The 18,691-nt window shown below is 43.4% G+C and overlaps 1 protein-coding gene and 1 long non-coding RNA gene across 4 annotated transcripts in view; one reads left to right on the top strand and one right to left on the bottom strand.

Annotated features, from left to right (window-relative positions):
- The window catches only part of LHFPL3 (LHFPL tetraspan subfamily member 3), a 330,442-nt gene that overhangs the window by 244,403 nt on the left and 67,348 nt on the right, over window positions 1–18,691 (bottom strand). The gene's annotated exons all lie outside the window — the stretch shown is intronic.
- Window positions 473–13,388, top strand: LOC144589515 (uncharacterized). Its single transcript, XR_013545675.1, has 2 exons — window positions 473–573; window positions 13,275–13,388. It is a non-coding gene; the product is annotated as an uncharacterized LOC144589515 (long non-coding RNA).

Genomic DNA, 18,691 nt, shown 5'->3' with positions numbered 1-18,691 from the left:
CACCACCACCACCTCTCGGTTTCCTCAAGTCAGTTCCTGTTTCATGAACAGCAATAGAACTGGGCAGTCAAGTAGTGCCATCAAAGGGAAACCACTGTTCCATTCTAAAGAGATGTTTTGGGCGATTGCTTCCCATCATTCTTCCACTTGTAGCCTGGGCGCACGTTTGGCACAGCCCATAAAACACAGCCAGCAGGTACAGAAGCTGGATGCGGCCCAACTGTTTCAACTCATTTGTCACTGCAGCATATGCAACAATAACTTCCCTCGAGTCATGCACTGTATTTGTGTGGCTTACTGCTCAGGCTCTCTGGCTCTCTTCTCTGCATTCGTATTTAGATTTGGTTTAATGGGCACTGTTCTTTTCCCACTCTTTTAAAGGTGCATAGAGGGATTCTTTAGGATAGTAACCATAGTAACGAAGGAAGAAAGGAGATAAGACTTCAGCCCTGAAGTATACATTACAAGGTTTGTTTGTTCAGAATACAGCTTGTGGTTTTAAGGCACAGGAAATGAAGAAGAAGAAAACAAAAAGAACTCTGATTTATTTTTCTGTTTGCTACTGCTTAAAAGGTAAGTTAATATTAAATAAAAACGACTGCTCGTTTTAGCCAGCATGTTTTCCGTAGATACTGTCTACAGCCATTGCAAAACTGAGAGGCACCATTTGTTAATACAATACATTGTAAAATAGCCCACTTCCTCATATGATCGAGTAAAGAATGATTTCAGAATTTCCATATAGCCAATCCAATATTTCTCAGGATGGTTTACTATAACACAACATTGCCTTTATTTATTACCAAATGATTACGGCATTACAGTTTAAGGATGTCAAGGATGCTTTTCTGTATTGAATATTTAATTACAAAGACTACAGGTCAACATATCTATCGAACAGGTTATATTGCAAGGTGATTAGTACCAAAGAATATAACACCCTATCACACTTTGTCCCCTTTGTTGGCCACCCATTTTCTTTAATTATCCCATTGATCTACTGATAATTGGTTGTTGTGGGTTTTTCAGGTTCTTTGGCCATGTTCTGAAGGTTGTTCTTCCTAACATTTCGCAAGTCTCTATGGCCAGCATCTTCAGAGGACAGGAGTAGCACTCTGCTCTGGTGCAGTTTGTTTGGGAGTTGAGTATTTATAGCTGTTGGATCAGCTTTGTCCTTTTCAGGAGATGGGTGATTATGGAGATCAGTGTGGTTTTGTTGTGGGTGTATTGATGGTTGTTGTTAGCTGGTCTTTTATGTGTAGTGATCACCGATCCTTGTGGCTGGGTAGAGTTTGTTGACCTTTTGCAGGCTGTATTGTTTGTTCCAAAAACAAAGCATCCACACCAGAATCAAAGAACATGAGAGACACTGCAGACTAAAGCAAGTAGGAAATTAGGCAGTAGCTGAACATGCCCTAAAACAAGCTGGACATGAAATTCTATTTCAAAATACTGAAATACTGGACAACACCAGCAATCATTATGTTAGACTGCACAGGGAAGCCACCAAAATCCACAAACACCAGCAGAGCTTCAACAAAAAAGAAGAAAGTTTAAAACTTCATAAAGCTTGGCTCCCTACACCGAAAAAGACAGCCTGCAAAAGGTCAACGAACTCTACCCAGCCACAAGGACCGGTGATCATTACACACAAAAGATCAGCTAACAACACCCATCAATCACAGTGACAGATAATCTCTCCTCCTTGTCACAAAAATACACCCACAACAAAAATACACTGATCCAACAGCTATAAATACTCAACTCCCAAACAAACTGCACCAGAGCACAGAGTGCTACTCCTGTCCTCTGAAGATGCTGGCCACAGAGACTGGCGAAACGTTAGGAAAAACAACCTTAAGAACACGGCCAAAGAGCCCGAGAAACCCACAACAACCATTAGATCCCGGCTGTGAAAGCCTTCGCGACTACTGTTTTCAGTTTCAACTCTTTCTAATATGCCCTCCATGGTGCTATAATCCCAATTGTTACTGTCCCTTTTCACCCAAAATTTGGTAAACAACTTTTAAAAAGTAGATACAGCTATAGTGCCAAAGTCTTTCTGTGTGTGTGTGTGTGTGTGTGTGTGTGTGTGTGTGTGTGTACACACACACACACACACACACACACACACACAAAGAGACAGAGAGAGAGAGAGAGAGAGAGTTAAAGCACTTGGTCACTTTTATAAACTGCTGGACTGCTTAGTGGTTTTGGTTTAGGTATCTGATAGCAGAGCCAGAGGTTAGGCATTCAGTTTCCCTCTGTGCCACCTTGACAAGGGCTGGACTCAGTGATCCACAGGGTCTCTAGCTCTGCAGTTCTAAGATGATGAGGATGATGGAGGTTATGACGATGACTTCAAGGTGTTTTTTTTTAAATCAGCTCTTTGTAGGAACTATAATAGTTACATTTAAATTACTTTTTTAAAAAAATCTCAGTATTACAAGGCACTGGCCTGTGGCACAAAACACAATTCCTTCCTGTAACAACATAACCAAGGAGGGCATTTCAATCAAGTGATATACATCCTCCCTCATTTAATGGGGCCACAACCCTGTCCAGAGATGGGAAAAGTTACTTTTTTGGACTACACTTCCCCAAATCTCTTAGCATGGCCATCTGTTCTATCTGTGATCCATGTATATTTAAACTGCAAAAAATGAAATTAGGCTTCATTAAATTACAGCTGTAATATAATAGTTATGCCTTCATGACTGGAAAAGGAGGAATTAATTAGAAATAACTGGTTGTCTGTGACTAATTACTTATAAACTCTGCTTTCACTGCTTAGCTTTCTCTTCTACTCATTTTACATTTAAATATTATGTGGGTACGTCCTCATTCTGGCACTGTCTGAGTAACCCAACGTTGCTGGAAACTTCCATCCAGAGACACTGGATAGCCTGGCATGGTCACCAATATGTATAAGGCATCTTCCAATGTTACCTCTCATACAGACATAGCTATTTAATAGCTGGACAAAGCAGAAGTGTGTCTCTAATGCTTCAGTAAGTTTTTCTGCCAGTGTCATGTCCCACACTCTTATATCATGAGTCAGTTATTAAATTCTTCCACCTTTTAAAAATGTCTTGTCTGACTGCTAACAATAAGAATAAGAATGTGAGCGGGTCTTTATGTATAAGTTTAATATTGGTCTCTGAGAATATTTTCAAAAGGGCTGCTATTAGATTCAAACGGAAACAATACAGCTAATCTCTTTATTAACTGCAAGCCAAAATTCTGAAATCATATTTACAACATGAATGAGAAAATGTTCCTATGTTACCAAAGACATACACTCAGCATATTAGATGTATATCTAATCATATGTGCTTATTTTGTTCACGTGAGGTATCATCTATATTCTAACTTAATAGTGGCTTCCTTGAAAGAGACTGAAATTAAGTTACATGCATTGTTTTGTGAGTCCCAACCTTTGCCCATAGGGTGTCCAAAACTGTGATCCCCAAGTCCCACTCTTGGGTTTGTTTCAAGCCACTTGTGGAGTAGTCATACATAGCCAAAAATATTTCGTAACTCAACAAATCCCTTATTTTCCTGGTTAAAATAAGTAATTCGATTTTCAAAGCCAGTGAATGACCTACAGTGGACCCTCGACTTACAGACGGCTCAACTTACAGACTTCTCTGGCCGCAAAATTTAGATTCGACTTGCAGCCAGAGAATCGACTTACAGACCAGAAAAAACCCAAAATGGAATAAAAATAGAATAAAAACTGCCAGTTATGGGAGTAATCGGTTTTCAATGCATTGTAAGTCAATGGAGATTCGACCTACAGACTTTTCGACTTGCAGCCACCATTCCAATACGGATTAATTCCGTAAGTAGAGGGTCCACTGTATTGGCATTTTCCTTGACTGCTTAAAAATGTATAAAATTTGCTGTTTAATATATTGTATCTACATTCAGATACTGGGTGCAGTGGTACAAATTCCTAGATCTGTTGACCCATGAGGGGACATCTCTGGGAAAAGAAGGTTTTCTTAGCACACAAATCAGCATCCTTCCAACTTGCTAACCAACAGACAGTTAGCAAGTTGGTTATGAAGGTTCTTCAGATACCACTGGACTGCAGTGCCCACTATTCTTCATCGTTGGCTAGAGCTGCTGGGAGTTGCAGTTGAGTAATGTCTGGAAAGTATACCTTTCCCATCCCTGCACTACATGCTATATGCGACAAAAGGGCCTCGTTGCCAGCTTCCCACAGACATCTGGTTGGCCACAGTGGGAACAGGTTATTGGACGAGGCAGACCTTTGCTGTGATATAGAATGGCAGAAATTCTATGAGCACAACTCAGAATTGCATAGCCTGGAAAAAAAAAACCCACCCCAAAATACTATTGCATTTCACGGCTCGACATTCAATGGAAATTATCTGGTTAAGCAATGGACTAGGCAGTTATTGTGGATATTAAAAGGGTTTATACTGGGAGCTCTTTTTTTTAATTAGTGTGTATTAATATCTCCTATCGATCTGCTGGTGGTGTTAATCTAAATGATCCCCATAATACAAAAAGAAATCATATTCTGATCAGGTCCAACATGTTCAATCATGAACACCCTAGCAGCATTTGTAAATGAAATGTGGTCTGTGCTCAGCATCTTAGATCAGTTATTTGATTGAAAGTCAGGCTGGGTTCCCGAAACAGAGCATCCTTCCTCTTTCCTTCTGCTTCTAAAATGCATCTAGCATTCAGCAGCTGCATTCTGATGACATATGGTCTTCCTCACTCCAAAACACTGTGATTTTTTTTTAAAAAATTATCTTGTAAGAGACCATGGTGATACATTAAGATGCAATGTCTATGATAAATATTAAAAGAAACAAACTGAAACGTCCCCATCCTATTCCAGAAGTGTTGTCCATTCATTAAGGCAATCCAAATAGATATGATTAACTAAAATGGAACAATCGCCATAAGTTTTTGCTACGCAAAGTAGACACTACTAGAAAAGAAACACCTAGAAAGAGAGAAACAGAGCTCAGCTTATATATTCATGGAGACAAACAGCCAAATTATACCCAAGGTTAAATGTTCCCCCTTTACTTCAGTAATGTGGGTGAAGGGTGGCAAGCAGGTTGGGGTCCCCAGCTCATGGGTGGAGGGGGGCTAAATCCTTTCCTAACATACCACACTCCTGCTAAAAATTTGCCTCCACTTCATTGATATTAACCTCAGGAATCTTCCATTGATACCAGCAGAAGCATCCTTCCTGGTGCACAAATATCGGTTCTCAGGAACAAGTACTTTCAGCAAGACTACTGTGCATAGAGAAAGAAATACTAACAAACAGAAATGAAAACAAAAACAGGTCCTTTGGGTGCTACAGTCACCATGCTGCTTTCCATCTCCATAGCTCATTTTTAAAGCATCGTGTGCGCCCCGCCCCCATATTCCCTACTTATATGCATTTAGCAATGCATGCCACATGCTCCAGGCTTCCCAGAGGGGACCTAAAAATAAAATAAGGTTTAACATTGTGAAAACAGAAGTAATATTTTCTTTTGGTGAAAACTCTATTTGTCTTTCTGTGTGTGTGTGTGTGTGTGTGTGTGTGTGTGTGTGTGTGTGTGTGTGTGTGTGTGTGTGTGTGTGTGTGTGTGTGTGTGTGTACACACAAACACAAGCACTTCCTTCTCTGAAAAAGATGTTTTTGTCAATTGAAATCCAAAAGAAAGCACTTTAGGAAAGAAGGACTCCCACAATGTTGCTTTGGGTGTATGTATGGAGCCTGAATTAAATAACCCAGGTTCAATGGGACATACATTGGGTGGAACGTCAACCCAAAGGATGTCCCATTGAACCGGGGTTATTTAATTCAGGCTCCATACATTCTTGGGAACCTGAAGAATTGCTCTACAGCAGTGGTCTCCAACCTTGGGCCTCCAGATGTTCTTGGACTTCCACTCCCAGAAATCCTGGCCAGCAGAGGCGGTGGTGAAGGGTTCTGGGAGTTGTAGTTCAAGAACATCTGGAGGCCCACGGTTGGAGACCACTGGTCTACAGTGTTAGGCAGCTTCCTGTATTGGCTTCTCTCAACCTAAGGGATGAGCACTGAAGGTATGGGGATGTTTCTCTCATACCAAGCATGCCAGAGCCATACATCTAGGAAAGCCTCTGTCTGTGGGTATAACAACAGGGGGATGCTAGGCTGAGATCTGGTGGGAACCAAAACAAAGCAGGAGTGGTTAAGAGCTATTGGTCAAATCTTCCCATAATAGCCATGAAGAAGTGCATGCCTGATCAACAAGTCATGCTTAATGGCAAAGGTAAAGGTTCCCCTTGACAAATTGTCCAGTCAAGCTGGGGGCGGTGCTCATCCCTGTTTCCAAGCCGCAGAGCCAGTGTTTGTCTGTAGACAGTTTCTGTGGTCACATAGCTAGCATGACTAGACACACAACACCGCTACCTTCCCACCGTGGTGGTACTGATTTATCTACTCACATTTTGCATGCTTTCGAACTGCTAGGTTGGCAGAAGCTGGGACGAGCAACGGGAGCTCACTCTGTTCTGTGGATTGGAACTGCTGATCTTTCAACCTTGCAGCCCAGAGGCTTTGCAGCTTAACCTGCAGCACCACCACGTCCCTTACAATTCATGCCTAGTTCAGTTCAAAAGGTGCTATTCTGTGAAGTCAAGGACTGCAAATGCCAATGTTTGAGTCTCAGTTACTGCAGACATACGTATGCTGTTGTACCTGTGCTGAAACTCATCAGCTAGAATCTTATTTCCTTCTTTTTTAGAAAAATAACAGCAAACAACAGCTGTTATTCCAAAGCATTCCAGCTGGCAAAAGCCTGGCTTGCAAAGACGTGAAACATACTAGATTACTAAGCTCTTTATCTCAGACATGCAGTTGTGGAATCCGTTTTCCTCTCATCAACATGATTTATGTATTTCAGTTTACATTCAAGTAAAGACAAGTGTGTATATATACAGAATATGCTCCCATTTTTAATCCCTCTCATATGGCAATGAGGTTTATTTTTATAGCTTAGGTCCATCCCTGGGATTTGTTTAAACATCCTAAACACAGCTCAGGAAAACCTTTTTTAAAAAAACTATGATTCTGAGCATAACATGGGGGCAGGATTCTCAGAGTTACAATAAAAAAACTAATTTTACTAGGCTGTAATGAAAAACTCACAACAGTGCTGGCCATCACAACTTCATGCTGCACAGAATTCCAAAGGAAAGCCAAGCGGTGAGAAAAGAAATATAGCTGTGTGAAGCTCCTGGATAACTGTTTCAAAAAACTGAAACAGTCCTTTGGGGGAATTACAAATCCCAGAAACTTCCATCTGCCATGGCCACAGGCAAAAAAACCAACTCATAGCACCATAAGACAAACATATTTTATCTGAAATAAATTTTGTGGACAGTAGTTCATATCTTCAGATGCATCTGATTAAGTAAGTTGCAGTCCACAACAGCTTATGTCAAATAAAACCTGTCAGCGTTTCCATCCCTACAAGACCCTCTGTTGTTTTGCTGCAGTAGTCTAAAAATGGAAGACTTTATTTATTTATTTAACTTATATGAAGTCCACTCTACCCAAAGGTCTCTGGGTGGCTTACAACAATTAAAATACAATAAAAAGATAAACAATTAAAACACAATTAAAATAGATACTCTAAAAATTGCCATCAGGACCCACAGTTGATATTAATTCAATTAAAAGCCTTCTGGAACAGGAAGGTTTTGACCTGGCACCAAAATGTCATCAGTGTTGGTCAGACGAATCTCAGTCGGGAGGGCATTCCATAGTCTGGGGGCAGCTGCCAAAAAGGCCCTTTGTCTACAAGCCATCCCTCTCACCTCCTTAAGAGACGGCTCTTTCAAAAGGGCCCCCTGGCTAGATCTTAACTGCTGGGTAGGCTCATACGGAAGGAGGCGATCCTTCAGGTATCCAAGGCCCAAGCCGTTTAGGGCTTTATATGTCAAAACAAGCACTTTGAATTGGGCCCGGGAAGCAACTGGTAGCCAATGTAACTTAATCAGAATCAGCTTGATATGTCCCCTAGCGGCCCCACCACTCTCCAGCCATGCAGGTCGATTCTGAACCAGTTGCAGTCGCCAGACCATCTTCAAAGGCAGCTCCACATAGAGCACATTGCAATAATTTATACGAGATGTTACCAGTGTGTGTGTGTAACTGTCATGAGACTCCGTTCGTCCAGGTAGGGCCATAGCTGGTACAATTTCTGCAGCTGAAGGAAGGCGCCCCTGGCCACCGAGTCCAGCTGGGCTTCCAGAGTCAGACTGGGGTCCAAGAGCACCCCCAGGCTGCGGACCCTGTCCCTTGGGGGAGTGTAACCCCATTCAGGGCAGGGAAATGGCCCTCCAGCCTGTCTGGCAAAGCACCCACTAACAGCACTTCCATCTTGTCTGGATTTAGTTTCAGTTTATTAACCCTCATCCAGTCCATTATCAGGTCCAGACACGAGTTCAGCACAGAAACTGCTTCACCTGGATTTGTAAAAAATGAGAGGTAGAGCTGAGTGTCGTCAGCATATTGCTGACTCCTCAGCCCAAACCTTCTGATGACCTCTCCCAGCAGTTTCATGTAGATGTTAAACAGCATAGGGGACAATATCAAGTCCTGAGGAACCCCACGACATAAACGCCATGTGACAGAGCAGCTGTCCCCCAGCACCACCCTCTGGACATGGTCAGCCAGGAAGGAGCGGAACCACCGTAAAGCAGTGCCCCCAACTCCCAACCCAGCCAGCCTATCCAGAAGGACACCATGGTCAATGGTGTTGAAAGCCGCTGAGAGGTCCAGGAGTATCAACAGGGTCACACTTCCCCTGTCTCTCTCCTGGCAAAGTCATCGTACAGGGTGACCAAGGCAGTCTCCATACAAAAACCCATCCTGAAACCCGATTGAAATGGATCCAGAAAATCCGTTTCGTCCTGGAGTTTCCTGGCCACAACCCGCTCCAACACTTTGCCCAAATAAGGGAGGTTCGCCACTGGTTGGTAGTTAACCACCAGCCTTGGGTCCAGGTTAGGCTTTTTAAGGAGTGGCCAAATTAACACCTCTTTCAAGGTGGCAGGGACCACTCTCTCTCTCAAAGAGGTGTTCACGGCCTCCTGGACCCAGGTGTGAATCTGCCCGGCAGATCTTCCAATTAGCCAAGATGGGCAAGGGTCAAGTGGAGTGGTGGTAGAACGGACAGATCCAAGCACCCTGTCCACATCCTCAGGTCTCAACAATTGAAACTCATCCATTAATATCTGACCTAAGAACAGGACACTGGACTCATCTTCTGATTCTGCAGTAATGGTGGAGTCCAACCCACTGCGAATCTGAGCAATTTTCCCCTCAAAATGAATGGCAAACTTATCACAGTGAGCTGATGAGCAGTCCGGGACCTCCACCGGATTTCCCGGTTGAAGAAGATCCCGGACCAACCAAAACAGCTCTGCTGGATGACATTCTGAAGAAGCAATACAGCTGGAGAAATATTGCCATTTCACCAGCTGTATTGCCACGAAATAGGCCTGATAATGGGCTCTAAGTCATGTTCGATTGGACTCCCAGCGGGAATTCCTCCACCTGCGCTCCAGCTGTCTCCCCTCTCGCTTCATCGCCCACAGTTCAGAAGTATACCAAGGAGCTGTCTGGACTCTGCGAGCAGGGAGAGGGCACTTAGGCGCAATAATGTCAACCACCCGGGTCATCTCCCTGTTCCATAAGGTGACCTGAGCTTCAACAGGAGTGCCGACCATATCAGACGGATAATCCCCGAGAGCATTCAGGAAACCATACGGATCCATTAGTCTCCGAGGGTGGATCATCTTAATAGATCCCCCACCCTTGCAAGGGGGAGAAGAAGCTAATAGACTAAACTTGACCAGGAAGTGGTCTGACCATGACAATGGAGTCACAACCAGCCCCTCCACATCCAAACCACCACCTTTCAGTCCCATTGAGAAAACCAGGTCCAAGGTATGGCCCTTCTCATGTGTCGGACTGGTGACACATTGAGACAGCCCCACAGTTGTCATGGCGGCCATGAAGTCCTGAGCCGCCCCAGTCAAGGCAGCCTCGGCATGGATATTGAGGTCCCCCAGCACCAACCGCCTGGGAGTCCTCAACACCAGGTCCGAGACTACCTCCATCAGTTCAGGCAGGGAGACTGCTGGCACGCAGCAGGGTGGGCGATACACCGACAGAATCCCTAATCTGTCTCGCAAGCCCAACACACAATACAGGCCCTCAAGACATCCTCTCAAAGGGATAGGAAACCTGGTTAAGGAGACAAAACTGCTATAGACTATAGCAACTCCCCTCCCTGACCCTCCAAGCGACACTGGTGCTGGATCGATTACCCAGGCGGACACAGCTGGGAGAGGGGGACACCACTGTCCTCTCCCACCCAGGTCTCAGTAATGCACGCCAGGTCAGCACCCCCATCCCGAATTAAATCATGGATGAGGGCAGTCTTATTTTATACTGACCTGGCATTCATCAACAGCACCGTGTGGCTCAAGGGTTTGCTGATATGGTCACCTGATACCATCTGGTTGGTGGTAGGACTAGAAGAGGGGATAGATGTAAGATATCTAACCGCTTTTCTCCTACATGGGCATATTCTACCTCCACCACCATTCCTTCCCCTACCCAGCACCACCTCAATGGCTGCCCCCTCCAATGCCCTCCCCCCTTCCTGTTCCCTCAGATCCACTGTGGATCTTCCCAGCTCTGTGCCATCCTGGAGGCCAGGTGAAGGCAAAGATAAAAGCCGCCTGCTCCTTCCTCCTACTCTATCTGGAAATTTGCATTGGCTAAAATGGCTGCAAAGGGGAGTTCTTTGGAGGTGGATCACGTCAGAGAAGAGGCAACAGTTGTGAGGAGATTCTCCTTCTTGTCTCCTGTTCAGAAGTACAGAGCACTGGTGTCCCTTCTCATGTGCTTCTCATATGCTCACATCATAGCCACGAATTGATTGCATCAGGAACTGAACATTTCATAACAAGAGTAAATAAGTGAGATGCTCTACAATGCCCTTCACAAATAGCATTTGCCAGACGGAAGCCACTGTTCCATGATACACTTCCAAGTGAAAAGGACAGTGAGTGAAGGGTACAACCGCTCAGTTGATGTAGGCTGCGTAGCGTGCAATGGAAAAGCAAATTCACCATAGCTGTAGGATCCATCTGAAGGACATCTGAGGCGAGACGTAGTGAGGGGTGAACAGTAGACTGGGGGAATTGTCAAAGTCAGGAGAACAGCAGTGAACATCATTAAAAGAAATACAGTATTGGTGCTGGATTCAGAACAGGCAACAACAGCAATACAGGAAAGCGCTGTTTAGTTCTAATGGAGAGTAAATCAAAAATGCCAAATCATGGCAGGAAAAGATAAAATACACCATCACCATTCTAAGAATAATTAGGAAGAATTGTGAAAATCAAGTGGGAAGGAAAACATCCATGATTTGACCTCACTGGATGGAAGACAGGATATAAATCTAATTAATCAATGAGTCAATCCAGTCTATCAACTAGTGTTTGCAATTTTATAATCAATCACCTGTTGGCTACTATCACACAAACACTTCTTAGGATACTTTGCAAATTCATGAGACACCAACCCCATGCCAAATGAAGAAAATGGGTGAATGAACAGAGGGACTGATGTCCAGTTGCCCAGTATAATTCATTACACAAGAGTAGGCTCACTGAATCAGTGGGGATTTGGTGAGTCAACTCATCTGTCAGTTCCACTGATTCAAATGAGCCTACTCAAGCTGGGACATACTATACTAAGCAACAGGATTTCAGCCATGGTCTTTTATCTAAACAGACACACACCTAAATATTTGGGATGGGGAATAAAGTTCAGAAAACTTCAAATTTGGGATATGGGAACTGCAAAATCGTGTTTTTCCTATACATAGACGTTTGCCATTTAAGCCACAAACAATATGTTTCTGAAGAGACAGGCACAGTTGTAGGACCTAGTAGTATGTACTACATCACACAGTTATGTGGGCCTCAGCAGTCACACGGCATGAAAGAGGTGATACACCATGGCTGCAGACACAGGCGATTATTAGACTCCACTCCTTCTTCACCAAGGTCAGAGAACTACATAGGAAGCATACAAGATAGGCAAGAAGTGACAGAATAAGAAAGCAAAACAAAACAGATTCAAAGCATGAAGGACAATCAAAGGACAGTTGCTAAGCCACAGAATCATCCTTAGGATAGCAAAAGCAACATCACAAACAAAATGGGCTGTGGGTGAAATACAAAAGCTCCAATATTTGCATCTCTCCATGCAAAAGTAGAAGGCAATGCTCCATATGGAATTAAGGTTCCTATTTCTCTTATGGAGATGCTGCATCAGTCCTTGCAAGAAGAGGTGCTTGAGGTCTTCTTATTAATTTTTATTTTTCAATATTCCATTTGCATCCTCTCAGTTCCAGTCATTAATGCAACCTTGGGCTCCCTCCTGACAAAAAGCCCAAAGCCAGGGGGAAACAAGAGGCTCATTTTCAGAGGCTTGTTGTCATACAGACAGACAGGTCATGCTGCTACTTAAATAACCTGCTGGTCCAGAATCTCATCGCAGTCACTCCAGTGAGCTGAACACACAGAAAACAAGCCTATTATAAAAGCAGGGGCAAAGCCAGCAGCAAGAGGCAGAACACTCTTAAACCAAAGGTTTAAGGAGAATGACCTTTCTGTAAAGCCTCATCACTGGAAAACAGAGCAAGCCATATGACTGGGATGAACCCGTCACCTTTTGAACAGCATTAACCAGTGGTAAAAAGAGCAAAGGAGAATCCTGGCTGTTCTCATAGCTCAAACAACTGAAGAGGCAACTAGTAGATTTCATTAGCAGCAAAAATGCCTTGAGTATTAGCTAGAGAAAATACTCAAGAGCCTGGCTGTAGCATCTAAGTAAGAATGACCTATTCTACTTTACTGTGTCTCTTGCATAGGCATCCTTCAGTCTCGAGAGACTATGGTAACATGCTCTTAGCCTGTCCTGAAATGGAAACATCAGTGCCTATTCTCATATGAGGAGCAAACCTGATTACTCCAACAGGGCAACAGAATCCAACTGGTCTCTTTGCCTCAAATACTCAGGGACAGTGGTGCATCTTCATGTTAACAATCTGCCTGCCTACCATCTCCCCAAACACTTTTACCAAGAATCACTGGTTCATCTTTTCAAAAGACTTAGTTCCATCCAGAATATCAATTTCATACCTCTCTCATTCCTACAGGCAGAATATCCTGCCAGTGGTCCAGAAGAGAACATATATCCTTAAATCAGGGGGAGTGAGTTTACTGGAATAGAGGTATCTGTTCTTTTGTTTGTTTGTTTGTTTTGTTCTGAAGGAGAAGAATCCACATCCAGTTGTTCACCCCACCAACCCTTTATTTAATCTCCAGGGATGAAGAAAAAATGTCTATTAGTAACCGGTCCTCTTAACATGAAACCGATGTCACATTCCACTCACGGGACTTTTTCGTCTGATTTACAAATATGGGAGATTCAACTGCTAGTGGGAAAAATGTGATATTACAGGGCAGATGGGGGGTGTTGTCATAAAGAAAGCTGTAGTCCAAGAATAATAAAATGATTATCCAGTACAGTTTCAGAGGAACTGGCCAAGGTACTGAAAGGTCTGGCATCCAGGCATCTCCATTGTAACTCTTGATGAGCTCACAACAGGCTATAAATGTTGAGTTCTTGCCCCTCATAGGCTGGCGAGGTCTACCCAGTGGTACTTTGGATTATCAGTGCCTCCTTCCAAAAATATTATGTGGCATGAGAGAACACCAGAGAGGATGAATAAATGTATTCTTTTAATAATGAGTAATGGACTTTGCTGACAGTATCATCAGTTTCACACTATAATCATGGAGCCATCCATAAATGTAAGTTACCAGCATTCCTCCAAGACAGAGGTAGGCAAAATGCTACCTGTGGGTTGCGTGCAACTACCCTGTGGGAAACTTCTGATTGAAGGTTGTAGCTGCATTCTGTTCCAGTGATGTGCATTCACTCCTGGCAGGAAGCAGCAGCTGCCAGCAGGTGGGGTAACCCCTTATTCTGCCCTTTTGCTTAGTGGTAGAGCATAAGATAAAAGGGTTATTTCAGCTAATCCTGGTTAAGATTAGGTAACTAGTATCCTATCTGAATTCTAACAACATACTATGTAATCATGCTAAGTAAATAAAAGAGCTCTCAGGGCGTTGCCCGTAGGCTCCACTGGCTCGGACAGCCATTGTCATTGCCTCTTCCTCTAAGGCAATTAGCCTTCCTTTGTTCCATGATCACCCACACTACCCAGGAAACCAAATGCAGCCCTCTCAAATATTTTTAAACTATAAATTTAAATTTTTATTTATTCAAAATGTCCACTTGTGCCCTCTATTGGGCATGAGAAGTTGTTTTTATCATGTACAAGGACTCTCAATATTTCTGTAATGATTCTCAGTAATCGAGGTGAGATTATCTGGAACTGGACTTCTTTCTTCACTATTCATCCAGATAAATTCTTCAGTCTGAGGAGAGTTGGTAGGAGATCCTGGATACTTGGATGAGTAGTGAAATGGTTCAACCTAACAAGAAAGAAGTCCAGTTTCCATGACTCAACTTCCAGAAGATTCAATATTCTTGCACTGATACACCCAAAATGTGTAATGTTTAAAATATTGGCCATTAAAGCACATGAGAGCTTTTTAGTTAAAAACATGCTTTTTAAAGAAAAACATTTTGAGAATGGGTTAGCAGCCAAGGAATGGGGGTGGCCCTCCAAGATCCAAAGGTGTGGAGTCTACTCCTCCATTAAATTATCAATAAAATCCTTGATCTTGCTGCTTAATGAGCCTAAATTTCCACACTCCTACAAACTCATAATGTCTACATAATCCTGATCAATCTTTCAGGAATTGTTTTTTCCAGTCAACTGATGGAGGTAAGTTGTTCTGGCTGCAAATCAGAAGTTATTATATGGCCAAAGTCAGAGCCTTCCAATATTGTCATCAAGTTGTAGGCACCAGTTGCCTTGAGAGCATCCTAAAGAATGCATACTGTAGCTGCATTGCCAGCCAATTACTAATGAGCAGAAATCAATTATGTACTTGTCACAAAGTGCACACTATCTGTGGCAAAACCTGTCATTTAGAAGTCAAGCTTAATATCTGCAGAGCATTAGATGTTACCACAGAAGACCAAATGTATTTAGCAAGATGCAAACTGAAATTTCGGCATATCAAGTAAAACAGACAGTTCAATCAGTCCAGAATTGGCAGTAGGGGATGGGGAAAGACTCAATGAAACAGGTGGATGGAGAAATGTTTGACTGCAAGAATCCTTCACTCTGAAAATGCTCATCTTCGCAGTTTGAGGACAGTTTTCAATTCCATGTATCAGAGATGAGCGTGGGTGGGGGTGGCTGAAATTAGGCTGAAGATACAAGAAATGCAGGTTGTGTTTCCCTTTTTCACCTAATGGAGGAGGAGGTAATATGCCCTGCCTGCCTCCGCAGAGGCTCTTTGTCTGCTCCTGGTTTCTTTGCTTTCTCTAGGATTTATACCCCCAGAGAGCGCTCAGCCCTTGCACGGCATCAGCTTTCCACCCCACCAGGAGTGATTCACATTTACCTTAAGATCCCTCAAGATTTAGACAGAATAGGAAGAAGAGAATAACTTCTGTGGGGGAAAAAAGACAACGTCTGTGGTTGGAGGACTTTACTGTGGGGCTCCAAGGACATTTCCTATGAAGGCATCACACTATAAGGAATACTGAGACAGATCAGTATTCTAAGGTGCTAGATCTCAAGTTAGAGGAGGGATTTCTTTGTCCAGCCACTCTGAGGGCTTATGGAACTGGAAATCCATGTTAAAAAAGTCTCTCTCTCTCTCTCTCTCTGTGCACATGCACACACAGGTACGCATATGTATATGGATAAGTAGGAACCTAGGAAAGTGCCTTCTACTGAATCAGAGCTTTGGTTCATCTAACCCTTTACTGTTGACACTAATTGGCAGCAACTCTCCAGGGTTTTAGGTAGGATTCGTTTCTGCTCTAGGAAGGACAATAGGGTATTGGTTAACCCCAAGCTACTCCCTAGCTCAAGTTCAAATAGCCCTAGTACTTGTGTTGTCAGGCTCCTGAGCTGAAATAGTTGCTGCTGAATGCCAGGTCAGTAACAGCCATCCAGGACCTGATAATGGATGAACATGCTGACCTAGCCTGGATTATGGAGACCTGGTTTAATGAAGCTGGCACAGTCAATGTCTCCCAGGTCTGGCCACCCAGGTTTTCTGGGCAGCAGTAGGCCAAACCTAAGAGGTAGGTGGCAGAGTTGAAGTGGTCTATCATGTTTCCATCCTCCTCACTATGTGCCTTGCCCTGCAATTCCCTGGTTTGAAGATTGTATATCTGATGGTAAGAACATGAGATAGAATAGGGATTCTGCTGCTTTACTGCCCAAAGCCACTGCACAACAGTCTCCCTTCCTGAGCTAGCCAAGTTGGTCTGAGGGGTGATGCTGAAGTCCCCTTGGTTTGTTATCCTCATGGAGCTTCAATATCCATGCTGAGACAAGCTTATTAGGAGCAGCTCTGGACTTCTGTCCCTACTGGTATCTGGACCCACTCATATAGCAGGGCACACGCTGGACCTGGTTTTCAGTGTTGCACAGGATGAGGGTGATCTGGGTGCAGAAGGGATCTGTATAGTTCTGATATAATGAACAGATTGCTATCTAATGGGGTTTAGACTCACTGGAACTCATAGACTCTACAATGGTGGGTTGCTTATTAGGATGATCTCCCCCAGGAGGCTGATGGATCCAGATGGTTTCCTGGTAGCTCTTGAGGAACATCCTGTCATCTCAGCAGGTGATTCTATCAATGCTCTGGCTGGCCTCTGGAAAAGGGAAATGGCCAGGGCAGTGGACAAAATTGCTCCTAATTGGCCCTTCCCGCAGAATGGAGCCAAACCAGCCTCATGGATGACTAGGTAGCTGTGGTGATTAAATGACATGTTTGGAAACTTCAGAGGGCCCAGAATACCACAGCTAGGCTCCTGACCAGAGCCGGTTACAGAGAGAACAGTAATTTCTTATTACAAAAGCGTTACTGGTTACTGACATGTTTCCAGATTCAATTCAAAGTGCTGTTTTTAACCCATCCGGCCTTAAGGTGCTTGAGGGACTGTATCTTTCCATCTCAAACCCAGATTTGAGATCAGGAGATCAGGCTGATCCTCTTCCTGCTTTCCTTCTGCCAGCCACCAAAGACCTTCCTTTTATTATGTAAATTGCTGCTGAGAATGGCTTCTCAGAGGAGAGTTGTTCAATTATCTTTTAAAATGCATTTTTCAAATAGTTTTTCAAGAGGTTATTTAGTATTTTTTAGTAATTCATATGTTTAATTGTTTTTAACAGGGGGAATTTTTTAAATATTTGTAATTGTTTCAATATTTGCATTTTCAAATTATTTGAAAGCCACCTTGAATCTCTCTATAGCAGAGATTCCCTCCCTGGGGCCATGGCCCCCAAGGGAGTTGCAAAGTGTTTTGGGGGGGGGGTGTTTGCAGATGGCCTTATATTCGTTTATTTATTTGAAATATTTTTATCCTGGCTTTCTCCTTAAGAAGGACCCAAGGTGGCTTATATCATTAGAAACAGTGTTTAAATCTAACAACCATGAGTATACAAATACTAAAAAGGATTAAATGGATACAATACTGGAAAACATAAGCAAGCCCAAACACATTCAAAGTAAAAGATGCAACAATACATTTTTAAAAACCCACTGAGGTAGCTAGTCATTAAGGGAAAGCTTAGTTGAAGAGAAAAGTCTTCGCCTGTCTGTGGAAGCACAGGAAAGATGGGGCCAGCCTAATCTCTTGTGGGAGGGAGTTTCAAAGTATGGGAGCAGCAACAGAAAGGGCTCTCTTCTCTGTGCTTGTAGCTCTTGTTAAATAACTTCTTCCTTGATCTTTTGGCACTCGACATAAACATTAGTGTGTATGTACAGTACTGTATATGTATGAGTAACAGGGCCCTTTGCGGGAAAAGGAAGCCTTTACTTTTTAAGAAGAGATGACTTTGCCCTATTAAAAGTGCCTTTTTATGCAAACATGGTGGGGAGGTCACAGGTTAAAAAGGTAAAGGTTCCCCTTGACAATTTTTGTCCAGTCGTGTTCGACTTTGGGGGCTGGTGCTCATCTATGTTTCCAAGCCATAGAGCCAGCGTTTTTGTCCGAAGACAATCTTCTGTGGTCACATGGCCAGTGCAACTTAGACACGGAACACTGTTGCCTTCCCACCGAGGTGGTCCCTATTTATCTACTCGCATTTTGCATGCTTTCAAACCGCTAGGTTGGCAGGAGCTGGGACAAGCGATGGGCGGTCACTCCGTCACGTGGATTCGATCTTACGACTGCTTGGTCTTCTGATCTTGCACCACAGAGGCTTCTGCGGTTTAGCCCACAGCGCCACCACGTCCCGGTCACAGGTTACTTGGCTATTATAAAAGGGGGTCACAACTCGAAAAAGATTGGGAACCACTGTTCTACAGGAAGAAGGGCAAGGTAGAAACTAAATAAATAAATAGCCACATACGAAGTTCCCTATTATTTCCTAGTGGTCTCCATCCAAGTATTTAAGAGGTCCTACAC

The sequence above is a fragment of the Pogona vitticeps genome, chromosome 5 (genome assembly GCF_051106095.1).
Source record: "Pogona vitticeps strain Pit_001003342236 chromosome 5, PviZW2.1, whole genome shotgun sequence".
NCBI classification, from domain to species: domain Eukaryota; kingdom Metazoa; phylum Chordata; class Lepidosauria; order Squamata; family Agamidae; genus Pogona; species Pogona vitticeps.
The sequence above is the reverse complement of the archived record's forward strand: the minus strand, read 5'-3'. Positions and strand labels throughout refer to the sequence as shown.